General features: G+C 39.6%; 1 long non-coding RNA gene across 1 annotated transcript; it reads right to left on the bottom strand.

Moving 5' to 3' along the window:
- Positions 1–5,825: 5,825 nt before the first annotated feature.
- LOC110865374 lies at positions 5,826–6,623 on the bottom strand. Its single transcript, XR_002550579.2, has 3 exons — positions 6,468–6,623; positions 6,193–6,282; positions 5,826–6,085 (listed from the first exon to the last, which is right to left on the bottom strand). It is a non-coding gene; the product is annotated as an uncharacterized LOC110865374 (long non-coding RNA).
- Between the last annotated feature and the right edge of the window lie 16,046 nt (positions 6,624–22,669).

Genomic DNA, 22,669 nt, shown 5'->3' with positions numbered 1-22,669 from the left:
AATAAATTTTACTATCACCGACTAAAGTGTACAACAAGGTATTGCTCTTAACAGCAGACACACATTCCTTGTCATTCTTGACATCTTTGATAGGATCTATCACTTGCTTGGTAACAGGTTGCACGACAGGAGTAGGAGGATCACAAAGAATATGATTCTCAATTGGAATTTCTACTCCTTTCGTCTCATCAATTGATTCATCCTGGTCACTTACATCTGATTCATCATCTGAAGAATCATAGTCCTCAATGGTTGGAGGACTTTGATTTGAAGCACATGATGACTTTTCTTTGTTATCAGATGAGCCCTCCAATGAATTGTCTGGTTTGAACCCTAGGCCAGTAGTAACTTCCTCATAATCAAGAGGCACACTGGGTTCATACCGAGGCATATCCTCTTCATCGGGCATTTTGGTATAGTTGTGTCTCAAAGGGGGTGGACACGCCTTATACCCTACGCCTTTCACGTTCCCTTTCAGTTGTTGAACGTCAATTATGTGAGCGAGCACAAATCGGGAGTTAGAATAACTCTCCAATTTTTGGTTGATAGCATCATGCTCGCATTTGGCAATGGCTAGTTCCCTTTTGGTTTCCTCAACAATGTTAATGTAATCGTTAATACTAACTTATTTATGATAAACAACTTTGTTCACTTCGGAAACACTTTTCTTTAAGGTTTCAATTACAGATTTAAATTCCTTTTCATTTCGAACTAAAGCCACATTTGCCTCTTTGCACTTTAACAGTTCAACAACCAAACTCTGATTGTGACTATGAACCGTTTCAGATTCACGTTTCAAATCAGCACATTTAAGTTTCATATCAGCACAATCACTACATATGCTATGAGTTTCAGATCTTACCTGACTTGTAGAAGCTGAGACATTAGTCATAAAGGCAGTCTGAGAAGAGAAAGATCCATCTTCAGAATTATAATCTCCAGCATTCAAGCCTTCTTCATCTGAACTCCCGCTATAACCCAAGCTTTCATCGCTTTCAGCAAATTCTTCTTTGTGAACATGCGTGATGTGATTGATGATCTTTGCATAGCAAGCAGTTCCACCTCCTTGATTACCATCTCCGAATTGTACAGACCAATTACATCCTTCATCAGCTTGAACGGTCAATGCTCGATTGGTGTTTGATGGTCCAGACTGGTTCTGGTTGGTGGTGTTGTTCACAACTACTATCCCTTTTCCACAGTCATCTTGACTGGCATTGGAAGTACTTGTCTGATTTCTGAATGGATTCTGGTTGCCTTGTCTGCTTGGCCGAGTGCACTCACGTTTGAAGTGTCCCCTTTCGCCACAATTGAAACAAGTAACTGCATTGTTATCAAAATCGTACTTCGTATCATTCTTGCCTTCCAACGAAGTTCTTCCTGTTCGAGCCATGAAATCCTTTGCCCGTCTAATAGCACTTGCAAACGCCCACTTGATATCCATTAACTCCATTTCATCACGGTCTATCTGCTGATAATCTTCATTGGTCATATTGATGTTTCCAATGTGACCTGCCACCAATCCACAATATGAACTGAACATTGTGTTGAGAAGTTCCAAATGTTCCTTAGCAACTTCTACACCGACTTTTGAAAGATTGGAAGTATCAACTCTGACAGTGTTGGTGTTTTGGAGTGAAGGATTGTTGATATAATGTGCTTGTTGCTGTTGGGCTTGTGGTTGGGGTATGGATTGCGACATATAAGCACTTTGATTCCACTGTGGTTGGGCTTGATTGAACTGTTGAAACGGAGATGAGCTTGTGTTGGACACAAACGCCGTTTGAAGCTTCGGTTGCTGAATAGAACTAGCTGAGGGACCAAAACCAGGCAAATACATTTCTGTGTTTTGAGGAGGTGCAATCATTTTAGCTTTCCGGATTTCCTCTTCGTTTTTGTGCTCCAACTTCTGAATGAATTCACAGAGAGTGCCATTTGCTGTATCCTAGTGCCCGTATGCTTTAGAAGTTCAATGAATGGACTCCACTTAGGAGGTAGAGCATCAACAAACCGTGCAATCATTTCCTGATGAGTTGCAGCAACATTATAAGAACACATTTCACTAATCAAATGATAAATAATGAGAAGTCATATCATTGAGAGTTTCATTATCCAAGAATCAAAATGATTCAAACTCTTTCTTCAATAGATCATGGCGTGTCTTTCTAGAAGCTGCATTTCCTTCTCCTCTCGCTACCAATGCGTCCCATAAACTTTTTGTGTTCTTATAATAGGAGAATTTATGGTAGATGTCTTTGTGAAGTGCTTGAGTGAGAATAGCATACACCTTCTTCTCCAAATCATATGCCTTTTTGTCGTCTTCAGACATTTTAGTAAAACCCGCTGAAGTTGATGCTGCTACTTCGAGGGCAGGGTTGCATGCATTAATGAAACATGTCCAATGTTCGTTGTTTTGCCCTTGAACGTATGTGTGGAAACGACCCTTCCATGATGGATATTCGTTCATGTGATTTAACTTTGGCGGCCGATTGTTGCTACCCGTCTCACTCTCACTAAGCAATAGACTTTGTATGCTCTGATTTTGATTCGACACCAATGCCCATTGACTTGCACTTATTGACTGTTGTTGTCGAGGTATGGTACTCGCTAAATATTCGGCCATCGAAGTTGGTTTTTGAACTGGTTGTGAGTCCGTACTCCAATCCCATGGGCTAGTACAACTCATATTTGATGTATAGAAGTGAAAAATCTGGTCACACACTTGAAACAGACAGTTAAAATTAGTTTTGCAACACTTCTGTTAAAAATGACAAGTATCTCGACGAAACACTTTCCACGAAACACTTATCTTTCGTCGAAATGGCTTATGACGAAACTGAATGATATTTGATGAATCGACGAAACTGATGTGTTTTAAAATAGATCGACGAAACTCAGATTAAAATTGACTCGACGAAACTCGGATGTTTAAAACACTTCCCGACGAAACTGTGAATGATGTTGATTTGTTGTTAATCGACGAAACTTCTGATGTTCATATGACAAAATCTGAGTGATGATTGCTGATCGATGAAAATTAATGTTGATGAAACTCCACCCCCTATGTGAATATGATTGGACCGATAGGAAGCTTCAGCATATGCAATCTGAAAAAAATCGACCAAGTTGTTAAAAGGGGGTCGCCCAGCACATGCAATATGATTACTATAAACTTTGGCCTCCAAAATTGATTTATTAACTTTTCACATGGGCCACAAATCAATGAAATGCATGTGCTGGACAGTTGTAAGCACGTGAAGGCAAACAATTACAAATATCCTATTAGACCTCACTTTGTTGTTCACGTGATGTTAGGCTGACAAAATCAAACCAAGTTATTAGATTTCTATTGGGCCGAGTTATTAGTGGACGTTGGATTGTTAGTGGATGTTTTAAAAAATGACGAAACTCTAACAAGCAAAGAAGTCGACGAAACAGGAAGGATAAATATGAACGACGAAACAGTTCAGATCGACGAAAATGAAGGGAATTCAGATCCGACGAAACAGAATGGTCTTTTTGGTTGACGAAACTGATTGTTTGATGTGTGTAGATTCGACGAAACAGAAGTTGAGATCTGATGAACGACGAAACTGTTGTCCTTGTTCTTATCTCAAAAACAAATCTTATCCCTTATCTTTTTGTCTGACACACTACACAAATTCAAACTAGACCATACTTATCTCACCGAACACAGTCAATCCACCATGCTTTTGAGCACCATTTTCAACTCAAATATAATTTTATAATTCACAAACAGATTGTACAGTGGCTTCTCAAAAGATCAAAAAGGTGAAATATTGAAGAACACTTTGAAGTTAACTGAAGAACACGATGAATATTTGAAGATTCCGGTCACCGAATAATTTTCCGAAACCCGAAAATGCACAAACTTTTAATGAAAACCCGATCTTTATCTTGTGAACAAGAATATAACAAAGGTTTTTACCAAAACTTTGGCAAACAAGCAAGTTCTAACAGATTTTTAGAAAGTTTTTCAGAGAATATATGAACTTTTAAGAACACTTTTTCAGAAAATCATAAACAATCAAGTTCAAACTTGATAAAAATCGAAACTTTTAACGAAAACCATATCCTTGTTTATCACAAACACGGTAACGGGTGCGGAATCCCCGTAACGGTGCAAACCAAACACAATGTAAAATAAACAACACGGTTAAACCAAAGAAACACAATCTATTGATTAAACGGGATGAAACCGATACAAACATATACAAACAATGTTTGAAGTAAACCTCTCACGGTGAGTATGCTCTCATCTATTTCACACAGAAACTGTGAGGGGTATTTATACTAGACACAGACACAGACTATGACGAAACGCAATGAAGCCACGACGAAACACTAAAGTCGACGAAACACTATCTGTTTTTCGTCGACATACATATTAATCTTATTCTTTGTTTCGTCGATTGTAGTGGAGCCCAAATACTAGTCAAAGTCCAATTCAAGTCTTCGGCCCAAATGAAGTGAATTACGGCCCAGATGATGTTTCTGTTGACAACTTTCATAAATTCAACATAAGACAAATCTGTGACATCACCATGACATCACAATGATGATGTCATGGTGATGTGTAAACGGGAATGGGTCCGCGGCTCTCCGTGCTTCGCGTGTCGAACTCTGGGGCGCACGACGGAGGAATGTCGTGACGTCGGGCTTGAGCCGTACCTAACCGAGTCGAAACCAAGTCAAACCGAGCCGAGTCGAACCGAGCCGAGTCGCGTCCACACAAAGTGTATCAACATATGGTTTCACTTACTGATTGAAATAAGATGTGCAGTGCACGTTTATCTTTCTTGATTGCATCCTGTTCGCTGACGTCGCTTCTTCCGTCGGATTTGTACCCTGTTCTCGAATTCCTTCATCAACAACACTCCATAATTCTTGAGATTCAAGCAGGACTTTGATTTGAATGTGCCAGTGGTAGTAATTCTGCCCAGTAAATTTAGGAATTTGAGTTTGAATTCCCTGTCCCTGATTCATGTCTCGAGTTGTAATTTCTTGGATTGGGTCTATGTGGCTCTGATACCACTTTGTTAGATTTCCAGATTTAGAGTTTCGTGGAACGAAGTTCTTGTGTTCATAAAATGAATTGATAAATCATTCGGTCATGTTACATATGAATATATATACATAAATGGTATAGGCAGTAACTGGCATATATATCGACTTAGGATATAATAATAATAATAATAATAATAATAATAATAATAATAATAATAATAATAATAATAATAATAATAATAATAATAATAATAATAATAATAATAATAATAATAATAATAATAATAATAATAGTAATAGTAATACTAGTAATAGTAATAATAGTAATAGTAATAATAGTAATACTAACAATAGTAATAATAGTAATACTAATACTAATAATAATAATAATAATAATAATAATAATAATAATAATAATAATAATAATAATAATAATAATAATAATAATACTTATAATACTAATAACACTAATAATAATAATAATAATAATAATAATAATAATAATAATAATAATAATAATAATAATAACTAGTTCTATGCCCGTCCGGTGGACGGCCATATTAATGGTATGAGTCGCGTGCTTGATGAAGCAAAGAGAAGAATAATCATTTGTAATTAAAGTTGATAAACTTTAAAATTAGAATTTCAACCCAATATAAAAACCAACAAAAAGTTTGGATATAGACACATATATTTCCAGTTTTCAATTTGAACATTATTAGACATTGTCCGAATATCATCCGTATCAATATGTATGTGTGGTTAAAAGGTGTATGGACCTGAACAAACACTAAGAAATAAAGAGAATTCATTTTAACTATTAAGGCCAAATGAGTTTAAGAACAACATAAACTCTACTTAGACTTAATAAGTCAATATTACCAAATGAACCTTAATAAACACCCTGTGTAATCAAAAGTAATGCACTGAATCCTCATTCAAGCCATAATATGAGATTTTTCTTCTTCGAACTCATGAAGTTTATGTATGTATCATGTTGAACTGAAATCTAGTCACAGTTTTTTTGTGGAATTGTGGATGTGACAGCCCCATATCTCTGCATCCAATAATACAAACAATAACATTAAGACTAAACATTTAAACCGTCTATTAATTGGTACATTGGTAGAGAATAGATTTCCCATAACAACAAACTACACCTACCCATGAACAAAAACGTAATCAGCAAGTTAAGTTCTTGTTCATGTTTTACTCAGTCATACCTTCCGTTGTGAAGATCCGCTAAACTTCACACTATGCCATCCAAAAAATTTGGTGATGAGTGTGTTTACAAAGGATTTCATATATGCTCAAAGTATGCTAGAAGCATCCTCCTTAGTATTATGGTTATTAACAAAAGCATGTTAAACCAACAATATAATCACTTTATGACATCAAGTAATAAAAAAAATTTGAATTAGATTGGAGGAATGACTCACTTTGACTTCTTCCCTTTTCATTGTCTTAACCATATAATTGTTATCAGATGTCATGTAAAAGCTGCAACTATTCCAGGAGATGAGAGCTCCCAAAGAGCCTCATTCCCACAAATTGATAGCATGTACTCCATTGGATCCACACTAAATTAATTTGTAAGTGTCCTGCAATGATATGTATAGAAGTTGAAATTTGTAAGTACTTGATTTGTAACAGCTAACTCATGATAAGAGAAGTTAAATAGAGTTGTGCTTTTTATAGATGTTGAAATAATTTATAAGTACTTGATTACACGTAATAACTTTGAATTATTTTTCTCCTTATCAGCAAAGACTCATGCGAATGACACCTGGGGAATGCTGATCATGAGAATTGAGAAAGATAATACATTCAACTTTGGTTGCGAATATCCTCAAATAGACATCTAAATCGAACCTGCATCCAACAACTTACACCAACAAATCAACAATTCTGATTTTAAAATGGAGTAACCGACCTGCAATTTGTAAATCAACAATTTTGATTTGAAAACGTTACCTGCCAATCATATTTGTTTCGAATATGATTTAAACAATTAAACCCAAGAGAAATCAATCAAGCAGTTTGAGACAAATTGTAACAAAAGTTGGAAAAACAAAACAGAAGGCAAAAATGGAAAAAAAAAGGTAAGAGAGACCTTGGTCAAATCTTTGGCCCCATCTAAACCATCGATCCTGAGTTGAGATGACGCCTCCCTGTAATAACGCCATATATATATATATATATATATATATATATATATATATATATATATATCTGAATAGCAAACACAATTTGTTGCAAAATAGACACGTATATAACTGCATACTAAGCAAAGCTTATAAATCAATTAAAAAACCCTTTGATTAAACGAAAATTAAAACATACCTTGAGAAATAGGTCGATCCTACGATCATCGAAGATTGGTGGCTGGAGAGTGAAAAGACGGGAGAAGAGGCTGTTCTGGCGTGAGAAGATTTTTTATTTACAGAAACATGGGAGGTTACCAGCAAAAAATGTGGGTGGGGGAGAACGTGGGAGTTTACGAGAGACTCCAACTGCTGCGCTTCTAGAAGAAACTATTGAATTTAAACGATTGAGATTAAAAGTTGGAGACTTTCAATGGACAGGATCAACCCAAAAATCAGTTGAGATTAATGGGAACATTAGAATATATAATAATAATAATAATAATACTAATAATAATACTAATAATAATAATAATAATAATAATAATAATAATACTAATACTAATAATAATAATAATAATCATAATGATAATAATAATAACAATAATCATAATGATAATCATAATGATAATAATAATCATAATAATAATGATAATAATTGTCACACCCCCAAAATCCACCTGCGGATAATACCCGCTTTGAGGGCGTGTCTGACCAGGATCCAGCCACCAATTATACTTGTTGATGCACTTATGTCTGTACTTTGTCTGTATTCGGTCACGATGTAAACGATGTCCTTGTCAGTCCTGTAAGTTGACCAAGTCAACCGTCCTCCTGGTTTGACTTGGCCCAACAGTTAGAAATATGTTTGTGAAGTGTCTGAGTCGAAGGATGAGCAATCGAAGGATTATGTCTATCCTTCGATTGGCTCGAAAGATAAACCACGAAGGATACGGATGGACTTCGAAGGATAAGCTATCCTTCGAAGTATATATAGATCCTTCGATGGCCATTGTGGTCGACAGATGGTCCTTCGGACAATCTGTCTAATCCTTCAACCAGACCTGCTGTGTGTGGGTATAAATACCCATGAAGTGTGTTGTTTCAAAGAGACTTGAGAGGCTTGTGAGATAGATGCACACATAGAGAGAGTTTGAGAGCATTCTATCAAAACACACACACACACTAGAGAGTTTGCAAGTTAGATTTGTAAACATTGTGCTTGTAACCGGAACCTTCATTCGTATTAATACAGTGGTGTTAATCGGTGAATCCTTGTGTGTTTGTGTTTATGCTTGTCTCAACCCGGTTTGCTTGCTAGCTTGGATTCCGCACTCGCTAGTGGGTTAGTATAACAAGGTTTAGGTTCGTCATCCTCCGGAAAGGGACCTACAAGTGGTATCAGAGCCGTGGCTCTTTTCCTTGTTAAACCGGGTTTGTGCAAGACCTTGGTTTGTGTTTGGACAAAAGTTTTCTTGGTTTAACTCCCGTTTTTAGTGTGTTTCTGGACTTTCTATCCTTAAAAACGTGTTTTAAACTAACCGGGTGTTGTGTGGGAAGGATTGGGTAACTTAAAATTTTGTCTTGAAAGGTTTGCTATTTTCCGGCAAATATTCCGGTCATATTCCGGTTGCTAGGTGTGGATAAGAAGCTTCCCTTTTTGGCAAAATTTTCAAAGTTGGTGAAAATTGGTGAAAAGTTTGTGCAGAACATCCTTTCTGCCGAAAGGTGGTTCACCAACCACATCAACCTGTCACTTTTCAGTCAACCTTGTGTCAGTGTGTCAGAGTGTGTTCGAAAGATATCTTTCGAGCTCGACAGATCATCTTTCGATTAAGGAGATTCGAAAGATAACTATCCTTCGAACAATCCTTCGAAGTCAGTGTGCCATCTTTCGAGTCAAGGAATCTTCTCGAAAGATCCATCATTCGAGTTACTGTTTGTCTTCGAAAGATAAGGATCCTTCGAGTAGGGGAATCTTTCGAAGTTTTTGTTCGAAAACTCAACAGTAGTCTTTCGAATACTGTTGATCTTTCGAACAGTGTTATCTTTCGGGCCATCTTTCGAGTCTTATCTGTTTGAATTTAACAGTTTGTGATTTCAGGTCTTTCGATCCTTATCCTTCGGCTGTTGTCATTTTTCAAGTTTTAAAATAGTTTGTGAAAATCAATTTTCTAAATTTATTTTCACCTAATATATTAATTATAAAATGGGAACAAATGGTCAATGGGATCCTTCTGCGTGGACTACGACAACTTTGACTCCACAGTCATCATCTACGCAATCATCAACCACGCAATCTGCGCCAGAGTTCAACAAAACTGCATGGATGCAGGCTATTGCCCCAACTCAAGCTGCAATGATAACGGCAAATCAATGGGCATTGGTCACTAATCAAAGCAACAGCATTCAAGCAATGATGCAGAATGATAGTGAAACTGGTACAAGCACGAAACCGCCAAAGCTTAATCACATCAATGATTGGGGATGGTGGAAAGAAAGGTTGAGAACTTATGTTCAGGGGCAAGGTCAAGACTTATGGATGTGTTTCTTCACTTCGTTTGAAAATGAGTTGGAAGTTGCAGGATCAAATCCAGAAACTTACAGCACACTGTCTGATGAAGATAAGAAGAAGTTTGAATTGGAAAAGAAAGCATTTATGATTCTCACGCAGGCTCTTCACAGAGATATATACCACCAATTCGTCTACTGTACGACTACCAAAAGTTTGTGGGATATGCTCACGTTAAGGTGTGAAGGAAATGCTCAATCAAGAAAGATCAAGCAGGAGTTGCTAAAGAAAGAGTTTGAAGGTTTTACCTGCATGGAGAATGAAGGTCTATCAGAATTGTCTACAAGATATCACCATCTGTTGAGTGAAATGTTTGCTTTCAAAGTCTCTGCCACTCCACAAGATATGGTGAGAAGATTTGCTGATGCCTTACCAGCAAAGTGGAGCAGTTATCTTGAGATACTCAAGGAAAACGGTGTTCTGGATACAATTACCATTTATGAGCTAATACAGAAATTGGAAAACAAAGATGTTGAAGAAAAGCTCAAGGCGAAAAGAACAACCACTCCTCAGAATCCCGAGATGTATTTTGGGATTGCAGGTGGTATTACTGGAGAAAAGCCAGCTTCTCAGCATGCTAAGCTTCAAACAGCGTTCATCTCCAACACCGGACCTCCAACAGCAAATCAATTTGATCCTTCAGCATACACAATGATGTATTCAAGACCAGATTCTTCATCTCAACAACAACAACAGCAGACAGCTCAACAATTCACTCCACCGCCTTTCCTGGATCCTAACAGAGCTCAACAGCAACAACCACAACAGCAGGGATTTTATGGAAGTTCTTCAAGCTTTCAAGCTACTTCCAATCCGAACACTGTCAGATTGGATACTTCCAATTTTTCAAAAGTCAGTGTTGAGATAGCCAAGGAACATATGGAGATGTTGAACACCTTGGTTAGCGCCTACTGTGGGTTGGTTGCGGGTCAGATTGGAAATATCAACCTAACCAACGAAGATTATCAGCAGGTTGATAAAGAAGAGTTTGAGATGATGGATATAAAGTGGGCTCTTGCTAGTGCTATCCGTAGAGCTAAAGAGTTTATGGAAAGAACGGGGAGAACCAGCTTGGAAAGCAATAACAACACCAAGTATGGTTTTGATAAAAATGCTGTCACCTGCTTCAACTGTGGTGAAAAGGGTCATTTCAAACGGGAATGTCAGAAGCCACCCAAGCAAGGCAATCAGAATCCTTTCAGGAATCAAAGACAGCCTCAGCAACAACAGAACAATTCTGACAGACAATTAGTTCCCGTGGGAGGAAATACTTCTGGATCCTCAAACTCTAATCCCCACAGAGGATTAGTTGTTCAAGCTGATGAGATTTGTAACTGGAGTGTTCAGCTTGGAGAAGGAGGTAATGGAGGTAATGGTGGCACAGCTTGTTATGCCAAAGTAGTTGAAAAGGTTGAAGAACCCGTGTCTGCTGGTGAATCTTCTGAAGATGAAGATAGCTCGGGTTACAGTGGAAGTGTTGATGGTGAATCACTTGATACTGGTGATATATCAAGTGAGGCTTTAGATCTGGAGGTTGATGAATTATTGGCTGATGCTGAAGCTTTATGCAAGAGAAAGTCTATTCTGTGCCAGAAAGCTGCTGGAACTTCTGAGAAGCTTTCTCAATTTTTCTCTGAAGATGGATCTTTCTCTTTTCTTACAGCCTTCATGGCTCATGTTGAAGGACAAACCTCACAGGTATGTGATTCTAAACCTGACTCTGTTTCTGCTGTTGTTGAATGTGCTAAATGTCTAGAATATTCAGAAAAGGAAAGTCTGTTTGAAATCACACAAAAACACAATCAAGAATTGATTGTTGATCTTGCCAAAGCATCTGAAGCTAACTTCTTTTTAACCAAAAATGAAAAAGAATTTAAAGAAACAATTAAGTCATTAAAACATGATGTTTCTGAATTACAAAAGGCTGTTTTAAGAAAACAATATGCTAATAACAACTTAATTGACACAATTGAGCAACAGATGGTTGAGTTAGCCACAGCAAAGTGTGAATGTGAAACAATCAAGCAGAAATTGGAAAGCTATTCCAATTCCCGCTATGTTTTGGATCACATTATTGATGTGCAAAAGAAAAAGAAGGATGAGAAATTTACTGGAGTAGGATTCAAATCATGTCCTCCTCCAATGAATCATAACTACTCCAAATCGCCTGATCACGAGGAGATGCCCCGTTTTGAACCTACAGTGCCACTCAATCTCGATGATTTTGCAGTAGGCCTCGGGTTCAAAACAGGTACATCATCCTCGGGGCAATCTGAGTCTGAGAAAGTGAAAACTTCATCGTTTGTTAAGGAACAGAGTCCTCCGATCATTGAGGATGCTGATTCTTCAGACGATGAATCTGAAGAAGATAAGAAACCACAGTCTAACTTGGTTACACCAGAAATTCCAATTGAGAATCACATCTTGTGTGATCCCCCAGTGAAACCAAGTAAGATTGAAACACCAAAGGCAATGAAGCCAAATGTACCTAGCATTGAAAAGAATAACTTGTTGTATACGCTCAAGGGAGACAGTAAAATCTATTCTGACAAAGATTTTCCAATCAAAAACGTAAATCAAGAGTTAATTGAGAAAATTTTTGAAGGAAGAACTGATAAGTTTTTGGGAAACAAAGGTAACAAAGTGACGGTCACTCAATGTGAACCAATTCCGTGTGAGATAATTAGAAAACAATACGGAAACCAAAAACTGTCAGTTGAGCGAAAACAACAAGTGAATTCTGGAAAGGGTAAGGGGCAGGTACAGGAAAAGAGAGCTCAAAGCAAGAATGCCCAAGCACCAAAGGTTCAGCAGCTTAAAACTGAACAACCAAAGGTTCAACAACCTAAGGTTGAACAGTCTAAGGCTACTCAACCTAAGGCTGCACAACCTAAAATTCCACAATCTAAGGTTGAGCAACCTAAGGTTCCTAGGGTGCAAAACAAGAGAGCTCCTGTCAAGAAAGGAGAACAGAAAATGAACTTTGTTGAATCAAAGGGTACGGACAAACTTGAAACATTTCAAAATAAATCTAACATTGATTTTGTAAAACAAGTTAGAATTTTAAAACGAAATGATCAGAACAATTATACCCAACACACAAATGGATGTGACTTAGGTCCAAGCACATCTAGATCACAAAGTTCAGTGTCTGGTTCTCCGTCTGGTCATCAACATGTTTCTCCGAGGCTTGTAGAGCGGAGAATGTGTTTTGAATGTGGTACAATTGGACATATAATTCGAAATTGTCCATATCTTCATAAGTTGAAAGCAAAGGTTGATGATCCCCATGAACAACATCATGCCGCCCAAGAGAATAGAAAAGGCAAACAGGGCGAAAACAAGAAAAAGGATCGGAAGATAAACTTCGTGAAATCAAGAGGGACTGATAAAATTGATACTTTCAAAAACAAATCCAACAAGGATTCTGTTAAACAAAGTAAAATTTTGAAAAGAAACAGTGAAAACAACTATACACAACAAACAAACGGTTGTGATGTAGGACCAAGTACCTCAAGATCACGAAGTTCATCATCCAGCTGTTACAGTTATGATACTCCGAGGTTTGTTGAGCGGAGATCATGCTTTGAATGCTGTGAGTATGGACACATCATTAAGAATTGTCCATATCTCACCAAGAGAAAGTCAAAAGTTGATGCCCCCCATGGTAACAATTACCATAAAAGATCTGTTTCACCAAAACAGGACCCTCGTCTTGTTAACCAACGAGAAAAGAAACAGAAAAAGAAACAAAGAAAAGAAGTTGAAAAGGTTTTAAAACCGGAGGTCATCCAAACAAAATCTGTTAAATCAGATGTTAAACATGAAAAACAGAAACAAATTTGGATACCAAAACCGGTAATTGTTTCAGGGGGAGCTACATCAATTCCGAATCATCGGGAAATGGATGTTACAATTCTCGATGATGACGGACGACCCAAGTCTGTGAAGGCTTGGGTCCCCCTCTCCAACTAATCTCTGAATGAGTGTGCAGGATGTTCCAGGAGGAACTATTGATAGTTTTAGGATTGTTGATAGTGGAGCGTCCATGCACAAGATTGGCGACATAGACTCCGAAATATTGATACATCTAGGAGAATGTTGTTGCCATTGATGGAGAGAGAGAGGAAAGAAAAAGATGAAAGAATGTGGTTGAATGAAGTTGCAAAATTCGACCAGATGAAGAACGCGCCAAAATTTTGGTCGTTATGGTTTTTGATCAGGAAAGACTCCAATGAAATGTGTGCGAATGCCTTGGCATGGATTGAACATCCGCACAACAATTCTGAAAGAGAAAGACAGAGACCTTCGCTGGTGCAATGTTGAAGACCAGCCGGACCGGGAGGTTTATGATCTTGTTGCTGTCAAGAGATTTCTTAGTAGCTACAAAATCGACTTTGAAGTCCACACCGGGTGGATATCCAGTTTGGGAGAGCACTCAGATTCCTTGCAATGCATGAAACAGTTGCAGGATACGGTTTTGAATTTCTAAATCTCTCCTATGCTTGTCGATATTTAAGCTGCTTTATGAATTATCATCTCATACAGCACTCTTTGACCTGACACATTGATCTAGAATATCGCCTCACACGTGATTGTTTCTCTATGAAACTTGTCAATGTTGTCATGGTCCGCACCGCTTACCGACGTGCCAACTGATTTTCCCAAAAAATTCGATAAATCTTTTCTGATAAAAACTTAATTTGGGTAACCGGCATTAAGGTCAAGCAAGAGTAAAACCAACATCGGAAAATCATTTTTGTAAATATCTTTGTGTTTTAAATTTGTCTTAGTTTATTGATTTTAGGGGGAGTAAATCCAAAAATCTAAAAATCCAAAAACATCGAAAAATTTCAAAAACACAAAAACAATAGAAAATCAAAAATGAGTTTCCTGGCGAGCAAAAGAGAAAATGATAGTACATCAGTGGTCTACTCAAACCTCTTTAAACCTTAAATGAAAAATGATAAGCAGCTCTATATAAGATGTATCGGTAGGCTCACAATCATTTTAAAGTGTGCAGGGTGATATAAATCTTAAATCGACTGAAGACCAGGTGGGAAACATTCATTGGCATATGGTCTTAGTACCGAAATTTCGTTTGATAGATTGCCGAGGTTCTGAGATATTCGGTCTTTATGCTGCTTATCATCTGGGTATCATGGTTGTATCTTTTACCGAAAAATAACGGGGACGCAAGTCTAGATCTTCCATGATACTATACATACGTGTACATATTACATACTGCATTCGACCTCAATAAGTGATAAACAATCACATGTCCAATTCAAATAAGTGATAAAATATCACATTTATCCGGGTGTCAAGTTCGTCTCTCTGCTGTACGGAAGTACTGACCTGTTCACGGACTTGCACCTGTGCCCTCATGCATACGAAAATCAAGTTCCTCATCAATAAGTGATTCTATCACATAGGGCTTGTTTTCAAATCAAATAAGTGAGTTTCTCACATCATATACGGCCAAACAGATGATAATCGGTATACTCACCGGTAAGATGAACCCTCGTGCATACCTTGATACGGGAATGTGTCGTGATATGGATGAACACCGGTCGGTAAGTATAAATCATACCTTAACGTATCCCCTTGCCATAATTACATCTGATAAGTTGAGCTTAAGTGGACAACAATACCGATAATTGTTATAGGATGCTTATCTTAATGTTAATTAATTGAACAACAGGAGTGTTTTGGCATGACCATACACTGATATGATTCTCTTACCCTCGAAACTCACAAAAAGAATGTATGTATATATTTATTTACTGCTTTCAGTATTTACATTTAGAAAAGTCAAAAATACCAAAAAGATTTTAGGTGTGTTTTAATATAAACTTTATAAAAGCCAAAAAGATTTTATTTCTACTTTATTTTCGATCGTACGATGTTGGAACTCGAGTCTTCGTTGCCTGAAACCTGAACGAAAACCGAAATGACTAAATCTTCATAAACGGTCGAAATTTGCATGTTTTGAAAGTTGAAATCTGAAATTGATAAATTTGAAAAACTTTTAAACTGTCGGACGGTGTCTGATTGTGACATGGTCATGAGTGTGTCATTTATTTATGGTAACTATATTCCAAGCAGTTGTTCTCATTACGCGTTTAGATTTCTTGCATGTGCAGATTCTAAAGGCAAGGAGAACATGGTCGATGACAAGCTTCGGAATGAAGACACGATGTGAAGGCACTCAAGTGATGAAGAAGATCGAGTTGCCACTGACCATCATCAACACCTCAAGGATCTCACTTCATAAAGATAAAGTTTTTCACTAGCATAACTCAAGGGGGAGCTTATGTTAAGGGGGAGTTTGCCAACACACTTCCTACATGATACGGGTAGTTTGTTGATACACTTTCTGCTTTCAATACGTGAAGACTTTGAAGATCCTCCGGCATTGAAGATTTGAAAGGACATCAGAGTTTTGAGAACTCGAAGACCAAAGACCATCGAAGTTCGAGACGAGTCTACAACTATAGAGAATAAAGACAAAGCTACAGCCAAGGGGGAGTTTGTTGATGCACTTATGTCTGTACTTTGTCTGTATTCGGTCACGATGTAAACGATGTCCTTGTCAGTCCTGTAAGTTGACCAAGTCAACCGTCCTCCTGGTTTGACTTGGCCCAACAGTTAGAAATATGTTTGTGAAGTGTCTGAGTCGAAGGATGAGCAATCGAAGGATTATGTCTATCCTTCGATTGGCTCGAAAGATAAACCACGAAGGATACGGATGGACTTCGAAGGATAAGCTATCCTTCGAAGTATATATAGATCCTTCGATGGCCATTGTGGTCGACAGATGGTCCTTCGGACAATCTGTCTAATCCTTCAACCAGACCTGCTGTGTGTGGGTATAAATACCCATGAAGTGTGTTGTTTCAAAGAGACTTGAGAGGCTTGTGAGATAGATGCACACATAGAGAGAGTTTGAGAGCATTCTATCAAAACACACACACACACTAGAGAGTTTGCAAGTTAGATTTGTAAACATTGTGCTTGTAACCGGAACCTTCATTCGTATTAATACAGTGGTGTTAATCGGTGAATCCTTGTGTGTTTGTGTTTATGCTTGTCTCAACCCGGTTTGCTTGCTAGCTTGGATTCCGCACTCGCTAGTGGGTTAGTATAACAAGGTTTAGGTTCGTCATCCTCCGGAAAGGGACCTACAATACTGAGCATTGAATTAATAGTAGAAATATTTAATATCCAAAATAGTTAACAACATCGTAGTTTAAGTTCGATAATTAGTTTAACAAAACAGCGGAAGCATAAACCAAAGTAGTTTTAAAGATAGTTCTTAGTTCAAAATAATTAACCCAACACACGGGTTTGACGAACACTACACATCCCCAAGCAGCAGCTCCTGAGTCACTGGTTACCTGCAAAGCATGCAGTAAGGGGTCAACAATAATGCTGAGTGAGTTCACTAGTTGTCCAGTTTTAGTTTACCAAAAACTTAAGTTGTTTAGATAAAGCATTTATAATCACGTGGTGGGGAGCTACCCCATCTGTAAGCTCACTAAACTGTAGATACCGAAACTGTTGACGGAATATAAATTCGTGCCCCGAGTCAATGTCTATCGTCATTGACCATGTTGCAAGGTCTACTAGTTCACGCCCGATCTCCCCCGGTCACGGTGTGAGGTTGTCAAACCTAATAGCGCTATCAACTAATAACCCGTTCGCCCCCGGCGATTAATCGGTACTGTAAGCAGGGACTTAAGGTGATAGAGTTTCGTTTAGCATGGCTAGTTGTGATTTATAAATAGTATCCAAACGTATCTCCCCCGGAGATAGTAATTACCCATTCTGTTTTCCCCCGGAGTAATGGGTCAAAAGTGTTTTCCCAAAGTTTGGTAGTTGGTCCGTGTCCCTCTGCGGGATGCATGCTTTTAGTGTGTGAACTCACCTTGGGTTGCTCGGCAGATTAGGTTACTTGTCAAACACGTTGGTCACCACGTCCTACCATGGTTACCGGTATAGGTCAGGTTGGGTGTACAAGCAATCACGTAAAATCTACACATAACTATCACGTTGCATGCATAAAAATATAGACAGTGGGTTATTGGGCCGGCCCTAGCATTTAAGCAGTCAAACAGTAACACGCAGATCAGTCAACAGGTAGCCCATATCAAGCATACTATGGCCCAATAACCAAAGTGGACAGCCCAGTCGCAACCAGGTGGTCTAGAGTCGCAACCAGGATGTCTCGGCTTGTCACGCTGTGGTTGCGAGTCGCAACCGTGTGGTCTCGAGTTGTCACGTTGTGGTTGCGAGTCGCAACCGTCGTAGTCTCGAGTCGCAATCGGGTGGTTTCGAGTTGTCACACTATGGTTGCGAGTCGCAACGGTGCGGTTGCGAGTCATAATGCTGTCCCTATCATGTTCACGTGTAGATTCAGATACATCAGTCCACATTGTACTATGTAATCAGGCCCAAATCAAGTAATAGCCAATAAGGTTTTACTAACATTTTTCCTAATCTGACCATTAATAAAAATAGATCAAACTTTGCCATTTTGAAATCTTCAAACCATATTCAAACAAGTTCATCACAAGTTCATAGTTTTTCTAGGGTTTTCATGTCAACATAGCCATACATTTTGGACCGAAAATCACATATTTCATCAAGATCAACATGTAAGAATAAAGAAACATACAATATATATATTCGAAATCTTAAGTTTAACATCATCATTTTGCAAGAAACAATGAAGCATAGTATGGTTAGCCATGAATACTCTTAAACTACCATTCTCTAGCCATCTTTAAGCATGTTAGCAAGTATTCATACATAAGGTTTAACACACATAGTCCAACTTCACAAATCACCCAAAAATCATGTATAACACTACTAACCAAGCATTTCTAGTTCATTTAACCCACATAAATCCTATGCACATAATAACAACACTAACCGGTTGAGAAGGAGGAGCCGAAAACAAAGAAAAGGAAACCGAGAAGATGGAGTGTCCGAGTGATGATCTTGACCGAGTTTCTTGTCCGAGATTCCTTGACCGAGATCCAAGCTTGAACCGAAAGTTGGATGAGAATGGATTGTTGTTTGGGGTTTTCTAGTTGAGAGAGAGTAGAAGTGTTTGTGTGTGTAAAATGAAGGAAGTGGGGGAAAGGTGGGATTTTATACAAGGTTCAAAATAGGCTAAGGGGTTTCGGCCCAAACCGGTTACGGCCCAAGAGGCCCACTCGAAACCGAGTGGCCCACTCGCAACCGAGTGGTTGCGAGTCACGGTCTCGACTCACATACATATATATAATACGTACATACAACACACATTATGCAAATAAAGATCACATTTTCATTTAATAACATATACATACACAAAAATATTACAAGGTGTTCGTTCGGAAAAACCTAGAGTGTCACATTATCCCCAAGTTTTAAGAACTTTCGTCCCGAAAGTTAAAGCAGCCACTGCCAAGCTAGCGTGTTTCAACGGGGTGTCACATCATCCCCCCGTTAGTTTGGAATTTCGTCCCGAAATTCAGTTGTAGCTTTAGTGCTGGGGGGTTTTCGTTTGGGAACAACTGGGGATACTTGGACTTCATCTGGTCTTCCCGCTCCCAGGTAAACTCTGGGCCACGTCGTGAGTTCCAATGAACTCGCACGAGAGGTATCTGCCTACGTTTGAGGGTTTTGATCTCTCGATCCGTGATCTCAGTCGGTTCCTCAGTGAAGTGTAGCTGTTCATCAATAGTGAGTTCCTTGAAAGGAATTATGAGTGTTTCATCTGACAGGCACTTCTTCAGATTAGACACGTGAAAGACATTGTGCACTGCACTCAGCTCTGCAGGCAGGTTCAATCTATAAGCCACCTTACCGATTTTCTCGGTAATTTCAAATGGTCCAACATATCGTGGATTCAGCTTGCCTCGTTTACCGAAACGGACCACACCCTTCCAGGGTGAGACTTTAAGTAGAACCCGGTCCCCGACCTGGAATTCTAGTGGTTTCCTACGCTTGTCAGCGTAGCTTTTCTGACGGTCACGAGCTGCCGCCATGCGTTGCCTTATCTGGGAAATCTTTTCCGTTGTATCTACCACCAGTTCTGGGCCTGTGAGTTGACTATCACCGACTTCCGCCCAGCAAAGAGGTGATCGGCATTTACGACCGTACAATGCCTCAAAAGGTGCCGCCTGAATGCTAGTGTGGTAGCTGTTATTGTAGGAGAATTCCACCAGCGGTAGATGCTTCTCCCAGTTCTTGCCAAAATCGATCACACATGCTCTAAGCATGTCTTCCAGGGTTTGGATGGTGCGCTCAGATTGTCCATCCGTTTGTGGGTGGTAAGCGGTGCTCATGTCCAAACGTGAGCCAAAGGATTTGTGCATAGCTTGCCACAACTCGGAAGTAAAACGAGCGTCTCGGTCGGAAATAATAGAAGTTGGCACCCCGTGCCTGGAGACTACTTCCTTTAAATAGATTGCTGCTAAGGTAGAAAACTTGTCTGTTTCCTTAATGGCCAGAAAGTGTGCAGACTTAGTCAATCGATCTACTATCACCCAAATAGTATCATTCCCGCGTTGGGATCTAGGTAGCCCTGTAACAAAATCCATGGAAATTTGCTCCCATTTCCATTTAGGGATTTCGGGTTGCTGGAGTAGGCCTGCTGGTTTCTGATACTCAGTTTTGACTCTTGCACAGGTCAAACATTTGCTAACGTATGCTGCTATGTGGGCTTTCATGCCAGGCCACCAGTAAGTGGTCCTTAAGTCGTGGTGCATCTTATCTGAACCAGGATGTACTGAATAACGGGACTTATGGGATTCGTCCATCACCAGTTCTCGTAGATCTCCGTAAAGTGGGACCCAAATGCGCCCTGCCACATAGTAGGCGCCGTCTTCTTTTTGCTCTAATCGTTGTCTCGATCCTCGCAGGGACTCAGCCCTGATGTTTTCCGGTTTCAGAGCTTCGGTCTGAGCATTTCGAATCTGGGTAGGGAGGTTAGACTGGATGGTAAGTTGTAATGCTCGCACGCGCTTGGGCATAGTGTCTTTTCGGCTGAGGGCGTCTGCCACGACATTGGCCTTGCCCGGATGGTACTTGATGGCGCATTCATAATCATTCAGAAGTTCGACCCATCGACGTTGTCGCATGTTTAATTCCTTTTGCTTGAAGATATGCTCGAGACTCCTGTGATCGGTGTAAATGGTGCACTTGGTACCGTACAGGTAATGTCTCCATATCTTAAGCGCAAAGATCACTGCTCCTAGTTCCAAGTCGTGCGTAGTGTAGTTCCTTTCGTGAGTCTTAAGTTGTCGAGAGGCGTAAGCAATAACTTTGTCGCGTTGCATTAACACACAACCGAGCCCATGGATGGATGCATCGCAGTAAACCACAAAGTCGTCAGTGCCTTCAGGCAACGAGAGAATAGGAGCACTACAGAGATTATCCTTTAGTGTCTGAAACGCGGTTTCCTGAGCTTCACCCCATTTATAAACCATACCCTTCTGAGTAAGAGCCGTGAGAGGCTGAGCGATCTTGGAGAATCCCATGATAAATCCTCGATAGTATCCCGCCAGTCCCAAGAATTGGCGGACTTCGGTCGGAGTCTTAGGGGTAGGCCAATTCTTTATAGAGTCGATCTTTGCAGGGTCGACGTGAATTCCATCCTTGTTAACCACGTGCCCAAGGAAATGGACTTCTCGAAGCCAGAAGTCGCATTTCGAGAACTTGGCATACAGTTGCTCATTGCGAAGGAGTTCGAGGATAAGGCGCAGATGCTGTCCATGCTCTTCCTGACTTTTCGAGTAGATCAGGATGTCGTCTATAAACACGATCACAAACTTGTCGAGGTAGGGTTTGCATACTCGGTTCATGAGATCCATGAATACCGCAGGCGCGTTGGTCATTCCAAAGGGCATAACGAGGAATTCATAATGACCATAACGAGTTCTGAATGCAGTTTTGGAGATGTCTTCATTACGGACCCTTAGCTGATGATAACCTGATCGCAGGTCAATCTTAGAATAGTAGCTCGATCCTTGCAACTGATCGAATAGGTCGTCGATTCGCGGGAGAGGGTAACGATTCTTGATGGTAACCTTGTTCAGCTCACGATAGTCAATGCACATTCGGAACGTGCCATCCTTCTTCTTAACAAAGAGTACCGGTGCTCCCCAGGGTGATGAACTAGGGCGAATAAACCCTTTATCCAATAGTTCCTGTAGTTGAGTAGAGAGTTCCTTCAATTCTGCGGGGGCTAGTCGATAAGGCGCACGAGCTATAGGCGCTGCTCCGGGAGCTAGCTCGATTTGGAATTCGACCTGACGGTGGGGAGGGAGTCCAGGTAATTCCTCAGGAAATACCTCGGGATAGTCACGTACTACCGTAAAATCTTCAATCCTCTTTTCCTTTTCGTGGGTGTTGGTGACAAGTGCTAAGATAGCGGTGTGCCCTTTTCGTAAACACTTCTGGGCCTTCAAGAAAGAGAGAACGCCGGAGATTTCTCCACCTTTGCCACCTTGTACAATGAGAGGTTTGCCAGAAAGGCGGGGAATACGGACTGCTTTCTCTTGACAGAGGATCTCAGCGCGATGTTTGGATAACCAATCCATGCCGATAACGACGTCGAAGCTTCCAAGTGTAACAGGGAAAAGATCGATACTAAATGTCTGACCAGACAACTCCAGTTTGCAGCCTTTGATAACATGTGAGGCCTCGATGTTTCTACCATTAGCTAACTCGACGATATGAGGAGAACTTAGTAACGAAAGCGGACGCTTAAGCTTCTTACTAATACGTAGAGACACATAACTAGCATCGGCTCCAGAATCAAATAATATAGAAACATAACGATCATCGAGTAGGAACTTACCCGCCACGACATTGGGGTCATTCCTTGCTTCTCCAGCTCCAATTACAAAAGCCCTTCCTCTAGCACCAT

The sequence above is a fragment of the Helianthus annuus genome, chromosome 6 (genome assembly GCF_002127325.2).
Source record: "Helianthus annuus cultivar XRQ/B chromosome 6, HanXRQr2.0-SUNRISE, whole genome shotgun sequence".
Lineage (NCBI taxonomy): Eukaryota > Viridiplantae > Streptophyta > Magnoliopsida > Asterales > Asteraceae > Helianthus > Helianthus annuus.
The sequence above is the reverse complement of the archived record's forward strand: the minus strand, read 5'-3'. Positions and strand labels throughout refer to the sequence as shown.